Here is a 15,465-nt window from a genome sequence, read left to right on the forward strand (position 1 = left end):
TGATATGGTGGTAGGGCTGGTCAGCATAACCTGAGATATGAATCTCCGAGTTGGCAGGGGATTATCTTGCGAGTGAGACTCTTGGCTCCTAACTCTACCGATAGAGTAGTTCTCCTTGGCTAATTTCTTTCTCCCTTAGCACTATACTCCTGAAGGAGGCTCAATACCTCACGGATGTATGGGAGACGTTTCTTGCTTGAGAAACCTTGGTCCAAATTCTGTCCTGACACTTCTATTAAGATATGCTGGATGAGACATTGGTCCCAAAATGTGATAGGTGCACCTCGTGTTGTTGTACTGGCTGTCAAGTACAACGAGTAGCATACTCTGTGATCTTTGGTAGATGCACTCCCAGATCCCTCTATATCAACAACAATGATGCCACTGTAATGTAGAAGTTCTCCATCCGGCGCACTCGACATGAAGAAGCTGCTTCAGTGGTTCTAGGGGAAACATCAGGAAAGTTCTGTCGATAATATGCCTCAGCTATAGATGAGATCGTAGCTCCAGTGTCAAGCAAAGCCTTGGTCTTGATTCCATTGACAATAATGTTGGTTTCAGTTGGTTCGCCTACAAACTCGGACACTAACTGTTGATGGGTGTTGACCTTGTATCCTAGGCCCATGGTCCGCCCCCTCCCCATAGGCCCCTACAGGTTTCCCCTGGCTCCGGAAGTGGTGCACGACATCCACGCTGAATGTGACCTGGCCGTCCACATCCGAAGCATCTAGAGATGTCATCCATGGTCTGAACTCCTTGGAACCATCCCGGATCTCCACGACTCCGTAGCTGCCCCTGTCCCCGACCTTGACACAGAAAGCGGCTTGTTCCTTCTTTGGTCTTGATGGGCGCGTCCAGTTCCTGGGTGGCAAATGCCCATACTCCCTGACTCCTGTCCTTGATTATGGCCTACACTCCATTGGTTACCTTGACCTTGTCCTGTGACTTGTGATCTCCTCGTTCTTGGACTTGTTTTCTTGAGCTTGTTAACCCTTGCTGACATTGACTTCAGCATGCCCTTTGATCTCTTAGTTCCGACTGCTCCTTGGTTACAGACGACTTACTAGTTGCAGACCTCCTGGCTGTTGGTTGACTCTGTAGCAGATCCTGTTCCAGTTGTCGTAAGTACTTGAGAAAAACTTCCAGTGATCCTCCTGATCATATCTATGACTTGATGTCCTTCAGGTCCAAAGCGAAGCCCAGTCCACAAAGTGTCGCGAGTAAGACATCCCTTTCTCCTGGCTACCTTTTCCTAACATGATAGCTTGATCAAGATGTCCTCAAGTCTACATTCCCAATCGGCAACTGATTCCTCTCATCTCTTTGCCTGGCAGTATAGAACTCGGCCATGATGTTGTGTTCTGTGTGCACCATCCCGAAGACACTGTCCAGCTTGGTGATGAGAGAGTCCAATGGAGCATCCCTATCAATGTGCATGGCGACTCTTGCTGCCTTCCCACGAAGTGATTTGTGTACGGCGTCCATGACATCTTGCTCCGAATATCTTGTACAGAGACATGTGTATTCATGTTTCCACTGGTCGAAGTCGACGTCTCCTTTCCTGTCTCCGAGAAGTATGGAAGCTGTGGCGTCTTAGCTAGCGTAACTGTGGGTGGAATAGAGGGTTTATGTTCCTGAGTCGACTTGCTAACTGATGAGATCCACGCTAAGAGATCCTGAGGTGTATCAGCTTTGGGTTTCAAATCCAACTTCTTCAGTGACAAAACAAGTTGTTTAACCTCCTCTTCTGACATTTCCGCTTCAGCCATGTTGGAGAATAAATATGAATATACAACATGACAATGTGGAGGCCACAGCTATTATTCATCCCAAGGATGGACTGCACCTATTATTGCAGGGTCCCAGGTGGTCTAGTGGTTAGGATTTGGCGCTCTCACCGCCACGGCCGGGGTTCGATTCCCCGTCTGGGAAGTACATATTTTGTCATTTTCTTCTTCGGTATTTGTCAGCTATTCTTCACATGTTTCATTCAGTCCTGCAGGCATTTCACTTCGCCTCATTTTTGGCCAAGAAAAATAATCCTCAATGACTATCACTGTAAAGGACGACCAACGATATATATACAATCAACACTTGCACATCATATGTATAATATGTACATCCTTACTTTTGACAATGTGTAGACTCATTCTTATGTTGTGTGCCATTTTTACTGATCTGTCAATCGACATTTTGCAAAATATAATATGCCTACCAAATGTGCGTGTATATAGTAAGTGCGGATTTCATATATGCAAGGTCAATAACATTGCTGTAAATGTATATAAATACTAACTAAATGCAATATGTGCGACAATGATATATGATATTAGATGAATAAAAGACTTAATCTTCATTTCATTGTAAGGGGAAGAGATCTACTCTTCATTGTCGTTGTTTCAAAAGGGCATTTTTTGCCCATTTATGGATGTGACCTTGTCCTGACGTTCGCAACAGACATGCCAATCCCATGTGCAGACATGCCCATCAGGGTCCCAGGTGGTCTAGTGGTTAGGATTTGGCGCTCTCACCGCCACGGCCGGGGTTCGATTCCCCGTCTGGGAAGTACCTTTTTCATTTTAACAATTTGGAATAATCGTGCTGGAAGTCAACCACAACGACTTGCTTTATTTTGTATGTATTGTCCTCACTCCGCAACATGCGTAACAACATGTCTAAATGCTACTTTGATATCTAGTTTCATTTCAGAAAAGGTTTGCTATTCACATATACTTCACTTCGATATAAACTAAAGCATCTCGGCACTCAGATTGTCCCATAAACAAGTGAAAAGGCATATTTGAGACTCACCAATATTTTAGAATATTTCAGCATCATTTGTTCTACGTGTCACATTACAAAATGAAATCCTCCGAATGAAATCAACTATATCCATGTTGTCTCTGCCCTCAGCAGAAGTAGACTCGACCGGTTCCTTGGTTAATTTGGCACATGCAACATGAGTGTCTCATGACAATGTGGAGGCCACAGCTATTATTCATCCCAAGGATGGACTGCACCCAAGCCTTCCTCTACGATTCATTCATTTACATTTGAAACTCTATTTGAAGTAAGAAAAATGAAACAGAAGGAAGCGTGCATGGGTAAGTGTAAAGAGTATGTAGGAAATATATCGGGGTTGCAACATGTTCTTAGTTTAAACAATACCTTCCCCCTTCCCTATTATTGCAGGGTCCCAGGTGGTCTAGTGGTTAGGATTTGGCGCTCTCACCGCCACGGCCGGGGTTCGATTCCCCGTCTGGGAAGTACATATTTTGTCATTTTCTTCTTCGGTATTTGTCAGCTATTCTTCACATGTTTCATTCAGTCCTGCAGGCATTTCACTTCGCCTCATTTTTGGCCAAGAAAAATAATCCTCAATGACTATCACTGTAAAGGACGACCAACGATATATATACAATCAACACTTGCACATCATATGTATAATATGTACATCCTTACTTTTGACAATGTGTAGACTCATTCTTATGTTGTGTGCCATTTTTTACTGATCTGTCAATCGACATTTTGCAAAATATAATATGCCTACCAAATGTGCGTGTATATAGTAAGTGCGGATTTCATATATGCAAGGTCAATAACATTGCTGTAAATGTATATAAATACTAACTAAATGCAATATGTGCGACAATGATATATGATATTAGATGAATAAAAGACTTAATCTTCATTTCATTGTAAGGGGAAGAGATCTACTCTTCATTGTCGTTGTTTCAAAAGGGCATTTTTTGCCCATTTATGGATGTGACCTTGTCCTGACGTTCGCAACAGACATGCCAATCCCATGTGCAGACATGCCCATCAGGGTCCCAGGTGGTCTAGTGGTTAGGATTTGGCGCTCTCACCGCCACGGCCGGGGTTCGATTCCCCGTCTGGGAAGTACCTTTTTCATTTTAACAATTTGGAATAATCGTGCTGGAAGTCAACCACAACGACTTGCTTTATTTTGTATGTATTGTCCTCACTCCGCAACATGCGTAACAACATGTCTAAATGCTACTTTGATATCTAGTTTCATTTCAGAAAAGGTTTGCTATTCACATATACTTCACTTCGATATAAACTAAAGCATCTCGGCACTCAGATTGTCCCATAAACAAGTGAAAAGGCATATTTGAGACTCACCAATATTTTAGAATATTTCAGCATCATTTGTTCTACGTGTCACATTACAAAATGAAATCCTCCGAATGAAATCAACTATATCCATGTTGTCTCTGCCCCCTCAGCAGAAGTAGACTCGACCGGTTCCTTGGTTAATTTGGCACATGCAACATGAGTGTCTCATGACAATGTGGAGGCCACAGCTATTATTCATCCCAAGGATGGACTGCACCCAAGCCTTCCTCTACGATTCATTCATTTACATTTGAAACTCTATTTGAAGTAAGAAAAATGAAACAGAAGGAAGCGTGCATGGGTAAGTGTAAAGAGTATGTAGGAAATATATCGGGGTTGCAACATGTTCTTAGTTTAAACAATACCTTCCCCCTTCCCTATTATTGCAGGGTCCCAGGTGGTCTAGTGGTTAGGATTTGGCGCTCTCACCGCCACGGCCGGGGTTCGATTCCCCGTCTGGGAAGTACATATTTTGTCATTTTCTTCTTCGGTATTTGTCAGCTATTCTTCACATGTTTCATTCAGTCCTGCAGGCATTTCACTTCGCCTCATTTTTGGCCAAGAAAAATAATCCTCAATGACTATCACTGTAAAGGACGACCAACGATATATATACAATCAACACTTGCACATCATATGTATAATATGTACATCCTTACTTTTGACAATGTGTAGACTCATTCTTATGTTGTGTGCCATTTTTTACTGATCTGCCAATCGACATTTTGCAAATATAATATGCCTACCAAATGTGCGTGTATATAGTAAGTGCGGATTTCATATATGCAAGGTCAATAACATTGCTGTAAATGTATATAAATACTAACTAAATGCAATATGTGCGACAATGATATATGATATTAGATGAATAAAAGACTTAATCTTCATTTCATTGTAAGGGGAAGAGATCTACTCTTCATTGTCGTTGTTTCAAAAGGGCATTTTTTGCCCATTTATGGATGTGACCTTGTCCTGACGTTCGCAACAGACATGCCAATCCCATGTGCAGACATGCCCATCAGGGTCCCAGGTGGTCTAGTGGTTAGGATTTGGCGCTCTCACCGCCACGGCCGGGGTTCGATTCCCCGTCTGGGAAGTACCTTTTTCATTTTAACAATTTGGAATAATCGTGCTGGAAGTCAACCACAACGACTTGCTTTATTTTGTATGTATTGTCCTCACTCCGCAACATGCGTAACAACATGTCTAAATGCTACTTTGATATCTAGTTTCATTTCAGAAAAGGTTTGCTATTCACATATACTTCACTTCGATATAAACTAAAGCATCTCGGCACTCAGATTGTCCCATAAACAAGTGAAAAGGCATATTTGAGACTCACCAATATTTTAGAATATTTCAGCATCATTTGTTCTACGTGTCACATTACAAAATGAAATCCTCCGAATGAAATCAACTATATCCATGTTGTCTCTGCCCTCAGCAGAAGTAGACTCGACCGGTTCCTTGGTTAATTTGGCACATGCAACATGAGTGTCTCATGACAATGTGGAGGCCACAGCTATTATTCATCCCAAGGATGGACTGTACCCAAGCCTTCCTCTACGATTCATTCATTTACATTTGAAACTCTATTTGAAGTAAGAAAAATGAAACAGAAGGAAGCGTGCATGGGTAAGTGTAAAGAGTATGTAGGAAATATATCGGGGTTGCAACATGTTCTTAGTTTAAACAATACCTTCCCCCCTTCCCTATTATTGCAGGGTGCCAGGTGGTCTAGTGGTTAGGATTTGGCGCTCTCACCGCCACGGCCGGGGTTCGATTCCCCGTCTGGGAAGTACATATTTTGTCATTTTCTTCTTCGGTATTTGTCAGCTATTCTTCACATGTTTCATTCAGTCCTGCAGGCATTTCACTTCGCTTCATTTTTGGCCAAGAAAAATAATCCTCAATGACTATCACTGTAAAGGACGACCAACGATATATATACAATCAACACTTGCACATCATATGTATAATATGTACATCCTTACTTTTGACAATGTGTAGACTCATTCTTATGTTGTGTGCCATTTTTTTACTGATCTGCCAATCGACATTTTGCAAATATAATATGCCTACCAAATGTGCGTGTATATAGTAAGTGCGGATTTCATATATGCAAGGTAAATAACATTGCTGTAAATGTATATAAATACTAACTAAATGCAATATGTGCGACAATGATATATGATATTAGATGAATAAAAGACTTAATCTTCTTTTCATTGTAAGGGGAAGAGATCTACGACGTTGTCATTGTCGTTGTTTCAAAAGGGCATTTTTTGCCCATTTATGGATGTGACCTTGTCCTGACGTTCGCAACAGACATGCCAATCCCATGTGCAGACATGCCCATCAGGGTCCCAGGTGGTCTAGTGGTTAGGATTTGGCGTTGGTTACCTCCCTTGGTGAGGTGGTGTGAACACGGTGATTTGCAGTGCTCTGATATTTTCAGTAAGTACTTCATCGGTTGTGAAGATTCCTGTCTCATCTCTTGAACAAATGGTACATTATGGTTTATGGTTATTCTGAAAAATTTGTTTATTGAAAAAATAGACTATGAGCCACCAGGCTTGGGGGCAAAGGCCACCCCCTAGTCAGGTAAACAAGGAAAATGGCCGACCTCGTGTCTATCAGAAAGAGAACGTTATTCGAGTGCAGTTTGGGAGTCATGTTCGCCCGAAAGCGTTTGACGTATGCAAGGCTCTTGAACTTGAATTGGGGGACAACACTGTTTATTGTTGCACACCAAGACACAATTATTATGAAATTACCTTAGCGGAGAATTCGCTCGTAAAATCACTGGGTGATGGGCTAATTGTCAACAATGAGGTGTATGATATCACACCTTTAGTAAATGACAAAGTTGTTGTGTCATTCATGAACTTGCCCAGCTACACAACAGATGGAGAAATAATGGAAGTTCTACATTCGTTTGGAGTATATGAAGTTGACACCATCCGCAGACGAAAGAAAAATTCCTGGTACTAACTGGGAAGATGGAACCAGGTACACACAGGTAAAGTTTCCCACAGGAATTCACAGTCTTCCATACAGCATTAAATTTAAAACGCATGGAGGATTTGACTTCTTCAGAGTTCTCCATAATGATCAGGTGAAAGTATGTCATCATTGTCTTTCTGATCAGCATGAGAAAAGGAACTGCCCGAACATTGTGTGCAGAAACTGTGGATCCGCAGGACATGTTCAATACAATTGCCGTGTTCCCAAATGCCACAGGTGTAAACGTAAACCTAAGGACTGCAACTGCTTTGGCTATGATGATATGTCTGAAGAAAATGATGATAATTGTCAAGGTGGTGATTATGAAAATGAGGATGACATGAGTGACATTGAGGCGGATGCGACACTAGCCAAGTGGCCAGCTCTTCAGGAGCTGGAAGAAGATGGCAAAGAAGAAGAAGAGGAAGAAAGGATTGTGACAACCACTGAGCAGGACATTGAAGAATTGGTAGAAGATGTTTCTGTGTCACAGTTGGACAAAGAAACACATGACTTTGTCTTTGACATTTTACTAGAAACAATTGATAGAAGCATACATGTTGGTAAGTGCAGGAGTGATACCAAACAACGTGTATCTCCTTGTGATAACAGTATCATAGATGATGTCACAAGCACACTGTTAAACATGATAAGACTAGTTGAGCATGAAACAAATGACAATTATATACATGTTGATGATCGTGATGTGATGGTAGTTCCCACAGAAGACAATCACAATGTTCTGGCACAGCCTTATAGAGGAGATGGTGCTCCAGGAAGTGTGAGAGGCAAATGGAATGTCTTGAAACCTAGTGAGGATGTTATTAAGGCTCATGTTGGGGAAGGCCTCCTAGAAAAAAGAAGGATGTGATAAAATCCAGAAAGGGAAAAAGATCACGTTAAAACAAATCTTGATGCTTCATATGTATTTATTACTTCTCATCATGTTGAACATATGGTCATGGAATGTAAATGGTTTAAGAGATGTGAGAAAGTTTGAACAAGTATTAGCACTTATCAACACGTCACATGTAGACATAGCATTTCTACAGGAGACGTTCTGGGATGAAAATTTTGTCAATAACTATAAACATATGTTCCCCGGAAAAATCTTATTTTGCAATTCAACAAGTGTAAATCGCAGGGGTGTAGCTATTTTGGTATCGCAAAACTGTCAATACCAAATTAACATGGTAACGAGAGATTCTGAGGGCAGATTATTCAAAGCAGAAGTTGATGTGGATGGTAAAACATATTACTTACTGAATGTATATGCTCCTAATGGCCTCGATGAAAGGTTAACATTTTATAAAGAACTGGAAAAGTGGATAGAGCCAAATAATATGATTGTGGGAGGAGATTTTAATGATATACCAAATCCTACGTTGGACAAGGGCATAAACAACAAAACATTTAATCTTAAAAGCAGTGATGCTCTGACTTCTATCATTCAACAGCATAGCATGGTTGACGTTTGGAGACACAAAAATTATGATAAAAAGGAATTCTCCAGAATCCAAAGTGTAAATGGTGTTTGAAAACAATCCAGAATTGATTTTTTTTCTTTTCTCTAGACACCTTTTAAACAATACCATAAATTGTTATATTAAATACTGCAAGATAAGTGATCACAACATTGTGTCACTTAAACTTGATTTGAGTGATATCGAAAGAGGTCCTGGAATTTGGATTTTTAATAATGAGCTTTTGGAAGATGGTATATTTTTTTATAAAATTCATAGCATTGTTGAGGAAACACAAACTTGTCCACTTTTTGAAACAGAACCACTCATCTGGTGGGACAACTTGAAACATCAAATGAAAAAGTTCTCAAAATATTATTCTAGTAAACGAAGTAAGTTGGCAAAGACTGATTATTACAAAACTCAAAATAAACTTCGAAATGAATATCACAAATTAGCTACTATACCTCGTTATGAATCTACACAACTGTGTGATTTAAAAAAAAAATGGAAGATTATGACAATATTACTTGCAAGGGTGCTATTTTAAGATCAAAAGCACAATTGACTCTTGAGTCAGATCGATGCACTTCATATTTTTTGAATTTGGAAAAATCCAAGCAACAAGCTAACTCGATCAAAGAGCTCATTGCTGAAGATGGAACATTGTTGCGAACGACGGAAGACATTGTAAACGCTGCACAATCTTTCTATGAAAAGTTATACACAAATGAAGCACTTGATTATTATAAGGAACAGGAAGTTGTAAATATGATACACAAATCTATCAATGATGAACAGAAAGAATATTGTGATCTTCCTATCTCTGTAGAACAAATGACAGATGCACTGAAAGGAATGAAACGTAACAAAACTCCAGGTCCTGATGGTCTGACTGTTGAATTTTACCTGAGGTTTTGGGATATTTTATGTCCTCTTTTTCATCATGTCACTAAGAGTATTTTTGAAGAGAAGGAATTATCTCGTTCTATGAAAGCTAGCGTCATTAGTTTGTTCTATAAAAAGAAAGGTGATAAAAAGGATATAAAATGTTACAGACCTATTTCACTAATTAATGTTGATTGTAAATTAATATCACGCACATTGTCATTAAGACTAAAGTCTGTATTGTCAGATATTATCTCCCCTGAACAAACATGTTGTGTACCTGGGAGAGACATTGCGCACAATTTACATTCTTTGAGAGATATAGTTGATATTGTTGATCATGAAGATGAGGATGCGTTTTTGATCAAAATAGATCAAGAGAAAGCTTTTGACAGAGTTTCACACAGTTACATGTTAGATATTTTACAGAAATTCAATTTTGGGAATCATTTTATAACTTGGGTAAAACTTTTATATACAGACATTAAAAGTTCTGTCAAGTGTAATGGACATTTAAGTCCATATTTCAAATTATCACGTGGAGTAAGGCAGGGAGATCCGATGAGCTCGATGTTATTTGTTCTTATATCAGAACCATTAAATTTGTTGATAAAACACAACCCTCTCATTCAAGGTATCAAAATCAAAAACATTTCAACTTTAATCTATCAACATGCTGATGACACCACAATCACTGTCTCAAATGTGAGCTCTGCTACTGAATCTTTTCGCACAGTCCACCTATATTGTCAGGCAACGGGTGCCAAAATCAACATTGAAAAATCAGAAATTTTGTTATTGGGCAAAAATAGGTTTCGTGATTTTTTAATCCAACTCCCGGTTAAAGTTAAGAGAGATTGTATAGAAATACTAGGCATTTACTTTGGTACGGATAAAACACTGTGTGAAACACTAAATTGGGAAAAGAAAATACTAAAAATACAGAGCCATTGTAATAAATGTACTTATGAGCTCTCGCTTGTGGTATATGTTTACTGTAATACCTGTTCCACAGTGGGTTGAATAGAAATTTGCTCAGATGTTTAGGAATTTTTTGTGGCACAATAAGACTGCCAAAATAGCATTTGATACTTGCATTGGTGTTTGTGTTGATGGAGGTTTAAATTTTCCAAGCTTACGTTTAAAAAAATATGCATTGAGGCTAAAATTATTGAGAGCTTTCGTCAATAGCAAGCTCAGCTGTATTTGGAAACAAACCATGGAATATTTTATGTCTCATCTCCTGACAATGAACTTGGGAGTTCATGCCTTATCTCTTGAATATAATAAGTCTTATTTATAGAAAATAAGCACTTTTTATGCTGAGCTTTTCGCTGCATGGAATGAAATTAATGAAGGAAAAAGACCATTACTTCGGAATATAATGGATATAATGAATCAACCACTGTTTAAAATTCCACTGATTACATTTAATGGAAAAACTCCCACGTTTCAATCGTTCATTTCAAGTGGGATTATTTGTATTAAACATATTTGCTTGGAAGTCATTCCCAAATTCATGTCTGAACAAATTATTGTGAAAATAGTCCATGACACCTTCCCTGAGATAGACACAAGTACAATACAACAATGTTATAGGATTATTTTATATGCGATTCCGTCAGAGTGGAAAAGGATCATTTTATCTGTTGTTGGCAAAAAACTTCCCTCAAGGGACATTATCTGCACAATTGCTGAACAGGATGTATCTGTTGAAGTATTTACAGCTAAATATTGTTATGAAATTTTCAGGAAAAACTATTTCAAGGAACCAGTAGCTATCTGCTGGTGGGATAACATTGCCTTAGATATTAATTGGAAAGATATTTGGCTAAATGTATGGCAAACAGATAAATCATCAGATTCTGTAGAGTTAGATTTCAAAATTGCTCATAATATTGTCTTTACATATGAAACACTTTCGAAAATTGGACTGTCAAACACAGGTGTTTGCCCAGTGTGTCTAAGTGAAACAGAAGACATTTTACATCTCTTCATCTATTGCAAAGAGTTATCTTCCTTGCAAACACTAGTAATTGAAATGTTGACAGATGTGTGCCATGATTCAGGGTTTACCTTTGGACAGCTGTCACTCTGGTTATTGTTCGGATTCCTACCAGAAAAGAAATTATCATGTAAACCATTCATAGATATTGTATTGTCAATATATCGTCTGTCTGTATTTAAAAGGAGAGTTATAATGACAAGTCACAACACCATCTCATTTGATGTGAGGGCATTATTCAAGACTATGATAAGGCGCCATTTTAGATCTTTGCTGTTTAAATATTCGAAAGGAAATCAATCACACATCTTCATTCAAAAATACATTATGACCAACACATACATGGAGTTGAACGGAAATGAGGTTGTTCTCAACGATCCGTTAGATTAAGATGCTTTTCACCGTTAAGTATATATTTCTAGTTCGATTCCCCGTCTGGGAAGTACCTTTTTCATTTTAACAATTTGGAATAATCGTGCTAGAGTCAACCACAATGACTTGCTTTATTTTGTATGTATTGTCCTCACTCCGCAACATGCGTAACAACATGTCTAAATGCTACTTTGATATCTAGTTTCATTTCAGAAAAGGTTTGCTATTCACATATACTTCACTTCGATATAAACTAAAGCATCTCGGCACTCAGATTGTCCCATAAACAAGTGAAAAGGCATATTTGAGACTCACCAATATTTTAGAATATTTCAGCATCATTTGTTCTACGTGTCACATTACAAAATGAAATCCTCCGAATGAAATCAACTATATCCATGTTGTCTCTGCCCTCAGCAGAAGTAGACTCGACCGGTTCCTTGGTTAATTTGGCACATGCAACATGAGTGTCTCATGGACTGCACCCAAGCCTCCCTCTACGATTAATTCATTTACATTTGAAACTCTATTTGAAGTAAGAAAAATGAAACAGAAGGAAGCGTGCATGGGTAAGTGTAAAGAGTATGTAGGAAATATATCGGGGTTGCAACATGTTCTTAGTTTAAACAATACCTTCCCCCTTCCCTATTATTGCAGGGTCCCAGGTGGTCTAGTGGTTAGGATTTGGCGCTCTCACCGCCACGGCCGGGGTTCGATTCCCCGTCTGGGAAGTACATATTTTGTCATTTTCTTCTTCGGTATTTGTCAGCTATTCTTCACATGTTTCATTCAGTCCTGCAGGCATTTCACTTCGCCTCATTTTTGGCCAAGAAAAATAATCCTCAATGACTATCACCGTAAAGGACGACCAACGATATGTATACAATCAACACCTGCACATCATATGTATAATATGTACATCCTTACTTTTGACAATGTGTAGACTCATTCTTATGTTTTGCCATTTTTTACTGATCTGCCAATCGCCATTTTGCAAATATAATATGCCTACCAAATGTGCGTGTATATAGTAAGTGCGGATTTCATATATGCAAGGTAAATAACATTGCTGTAAATGTATATAAATACTAACTAAATGCAATATGTGCGACAATGATCTATGATATTAGATGAATAAAAGACGTAATCTTCATTTCATTGTAAGGGGAAGAGATCTACTCTTCATTGTCGTTGTTTCAGAAGGGCATTTTTTGCCCATTTATTGACGAGACCTTGTCCTGACGTTCGCACCAGACATGCCAATCCCATGTGCAGACATGCCCATCAGGGTCCCAGGTGGTCTAGTGGTTAGAATTTGGCGCTCTCACCGCCACGGCCGGGGTTCGATTCCCCGCCTGGGAAGTACCTTTTTCATTTTAACAATTTGGAATAATCGTGCTGGAGTCAACCACAACGACTTGCTTTATTTTGTATGTATGTAGCAGCGTCAGGATGTAATATTGTAGTGACAAGAACCACAAAGCCACTGGGGTGTGAGGCGGATGGACTTTTATTACAAGAATGTAATAAACAAAAGCTTTAGCCTGAAACATGTTAAAATGACAATATAAGTTTACAATCAATAATTGACAGGAATCACATTACTACATAACAAGTGAATTAACTTATCCAAATACTTAATTAAACACACACGTACATGTATATACATAACTAATCATACCTACTGTTGCCAACACGTTACCGTGACAACTCCACAGATATATAAATGAATACTATAAACATTTACAAATATGATGAATGTTACATAATATACAATGATAAATATAATTGAAATAACAATGATAACAACATACCAGGTTGGTATGACCTGAGCTCCTGCATTCAATGCAAAGGTGATACTGCTGGTGTTTACGTCATCTGCAGGATGAATAAATACCATGTGCAGATGATATTTACAACAAATGATTAAAAGAGTAACTACACGGTAACTGTACGGTAAAAGCTACATACAACCACATCTAACCACACATACGCACATACATCCACACATGCACCCTATTTATGGTAGCTATAATAATGCTAATAGTAATAATGCTTTAATGTGATAGGAATATGGAAAATAAGATTATTGCTAAATATTATACTTAGATGAAATATAATTAATGATTATATGTAATGTTATAAATATATAATATAACACTTACACAACTCACTGTTCTGTGAGTCAAAACGTAACATTAACCTAACTCACTGTACTGTGAGCTAAACTTAAACTATAAAAACAGTATGATAACTCACTCTAATGCGAGTTATAACCTACACTAATAACAATGTCATAACTCACTATACTGTGAGTTACCACCACATAAAATATTTACACATAGTAGAAAGTGGATAACGAGATTAAACATACTTTAAACTATAGCCAATATAACCATCAACTATCACACACCAAACCACAATAAATATATACACAAGACTAGAGATTACTAACCTTATATACATGGGAAAAACACAGTCCAGATCACCATGATCTCGATCCTAGAGACTAAACCGCAACATGCGCGATGACAACCACATAAGATACTGACCAAGAGACTAGATGAAATTAACCTTTAAATACCTAATACCTTATACGCTTGGCTGAACAGAGAACAATAGAAATTACACACTAGCCTGAGCAAGGGACAAGCTTTAGAAGGGATTGCAGGGAGAAAAGCATGCAGTGCAAATGAGTATTGCTGAAATAGATTACATTTAAGATTAGATTGATGTTTAGAAGGGCTAAGGGTGTGATATAAAATGTTGAATATAAAATTATTGATAAAATGATTACACTTAGGTTATTTAATGAGATTGTATATCTCATCATGATATGACACACATATTAAAAGATTCACATGTTTATTATATGTACAACTATATACAATGCAAAGTTGAATCTGCCACATACTTCCCCCCTCCACACAAATGACGTCCTCGTCATTTACTTGAGTGAAGAAGGTTCACAACAAACTGTGACATAGCACCACCAAATTGCTCGAACACACCTGCTGAGGCCAAGCGCTCTACTAGGTCGGATCTATCGTCCCAGTCGTTGATTGTCGTCTGGCTCATGACGTAATCCCCTGAGCGCTGCCATTCCGGTGGTCTCCTCTCACGACGTGAAGTCCTTGGTGGTGGTTTAGGTGTAGGTCTGATGCGGACTGGAGGCGAGTCAGGAGTTCTGGCTTCTCCTGCTAGGTCCTCTGGATTCGGCTCTAACTGAAGTTCTGCTTCATCCTCAGGCATTTCTTCCTTGACAGATACATCCTCTGTGCTGGGATCGTCACTAGTCCCCGGCTGATGGCCGTCACCATCAGAAGATGCGCTGCCCATCGCCTCAGTCTTCAGATCGTCACCATCCAACTGGGAGATGGAATCCTCTTCCATAGATTCTGCGGCTTGAAATTGACCTTATTTCGTCCTCCTCCGACACATTAGTTTCTGTTGGTTCTGTGACTGTCCTGGCCGACCTTTTTCTTGGCTTTGGTTTAGGTGGTACAGGCTTGGTCTTCTGAGAGCCGTCTGGCAAAGATCCGATGGGTAGAAGCAAGTTCCGATGTAGGGTCCGAGACCTTCCTTCCCCTC

The 15,465-nt window shown here is 39.0% G+C and overlaps 9 non-coding genes across 9 annotated transcripts; all 9 read left to right on the plus strand.

Annotated features, from left to right (window-relative positions):
- The first annotated feature begins 1,860 nt into the window (after window positions 1-1,860).
- Trnae-cuc lies at window positions 1,861-1,932 on the plus strand. The gene has a single exon. It is a non-coding gene; the product is annotated as a tRNA-Glu (tRNA).
- A 561-nt stretch (window positions 1,933-2,493) lies between these two features.
- On the plus strand, window positions 2,494-2,565 carry Trnae-cuc. Its single transcript has one exon. It is a non-coding gene; the product is annotated as a tRNA-Glu (tRNA).
- Window positions 2,566-3,194: 629 nt separating this feature from the next.
- Trnae-cuc lies at window positions 3,195-3,266 on the plus strand. The gene has a single exon. It is a non-coding gene; the product is annotated as a tRNA-Glu (tRNA).
- A 562-nt stretch (window positions 3,267-3,828) lies between these two features.
- Window positions 3,829-3,900, plus strand: Trnae-cuc. The gene has a single exon. It is a non-coding gene; the product is annotated as a tRNA-Glu (tRNA).
- Window positions 3,901-4,531: 631 nt separating this feature from the next.
- Window positions 4,532-4,603, plus strand: Trnae-cuc. Its single transcript has one exon. It is a non-coding gene; the product is annotated as a tRNA-Glu (tRNA).
- A 561-nt stretch (window positions 4,604-5,164) lies between these two features.
- On the plus strand, window positions 5,165-5,236 carry Trnae-cuc. The gene has a single exon. It is a non-coding gene; the product is annotated as a tRNA-Glu (tRNA).
- A 630-nt stretch (window positions 5,237-5,866) lies between these two features.
- On the plus strand, window positions 5,867-5,938 carry Trnae-cuc. Its single transcript has one exon. It is a non-coding gene; the product is annotated as a tRNA-Glu (tRNA).
- Window positions 5,939-12,533: 6,595 nt separating this feature from the next.
- Trnae-cuc lies at window positions 12,534-12,605 on the plus strand. Its single transcript has one exon. It is a non-coding gene; the product is annotated as a tRNA-Glu (tRNA).
- A 559-nt stretch (window positions 12,606-13,164) lies between these two features.
- Trnae-cuc lies at window positions 13,165-13,236 on the plus strand. The gene has a single exon. It is a non-coding gene; the product is annotated as a tRNA-Glu (tRNA).
- Window positions 13,237-15,465: the final 2,229 nt, after the last annotated feature.

This window comes from Haliotis rubra, unplaced genomic scaffold, assembly GCF_003918875.1.
Source record: "Haliotis rubra isolate DU_JTF1 unplaced genomic scaffold, ASM391887v1 Scf29, whole genome shotgun sequence".
NCBI lineage: Eukaryota > Metazoa > Mollusca > Gastropoda > Lepetellida > Haliotidae > Haliotis > Haliotis rubra.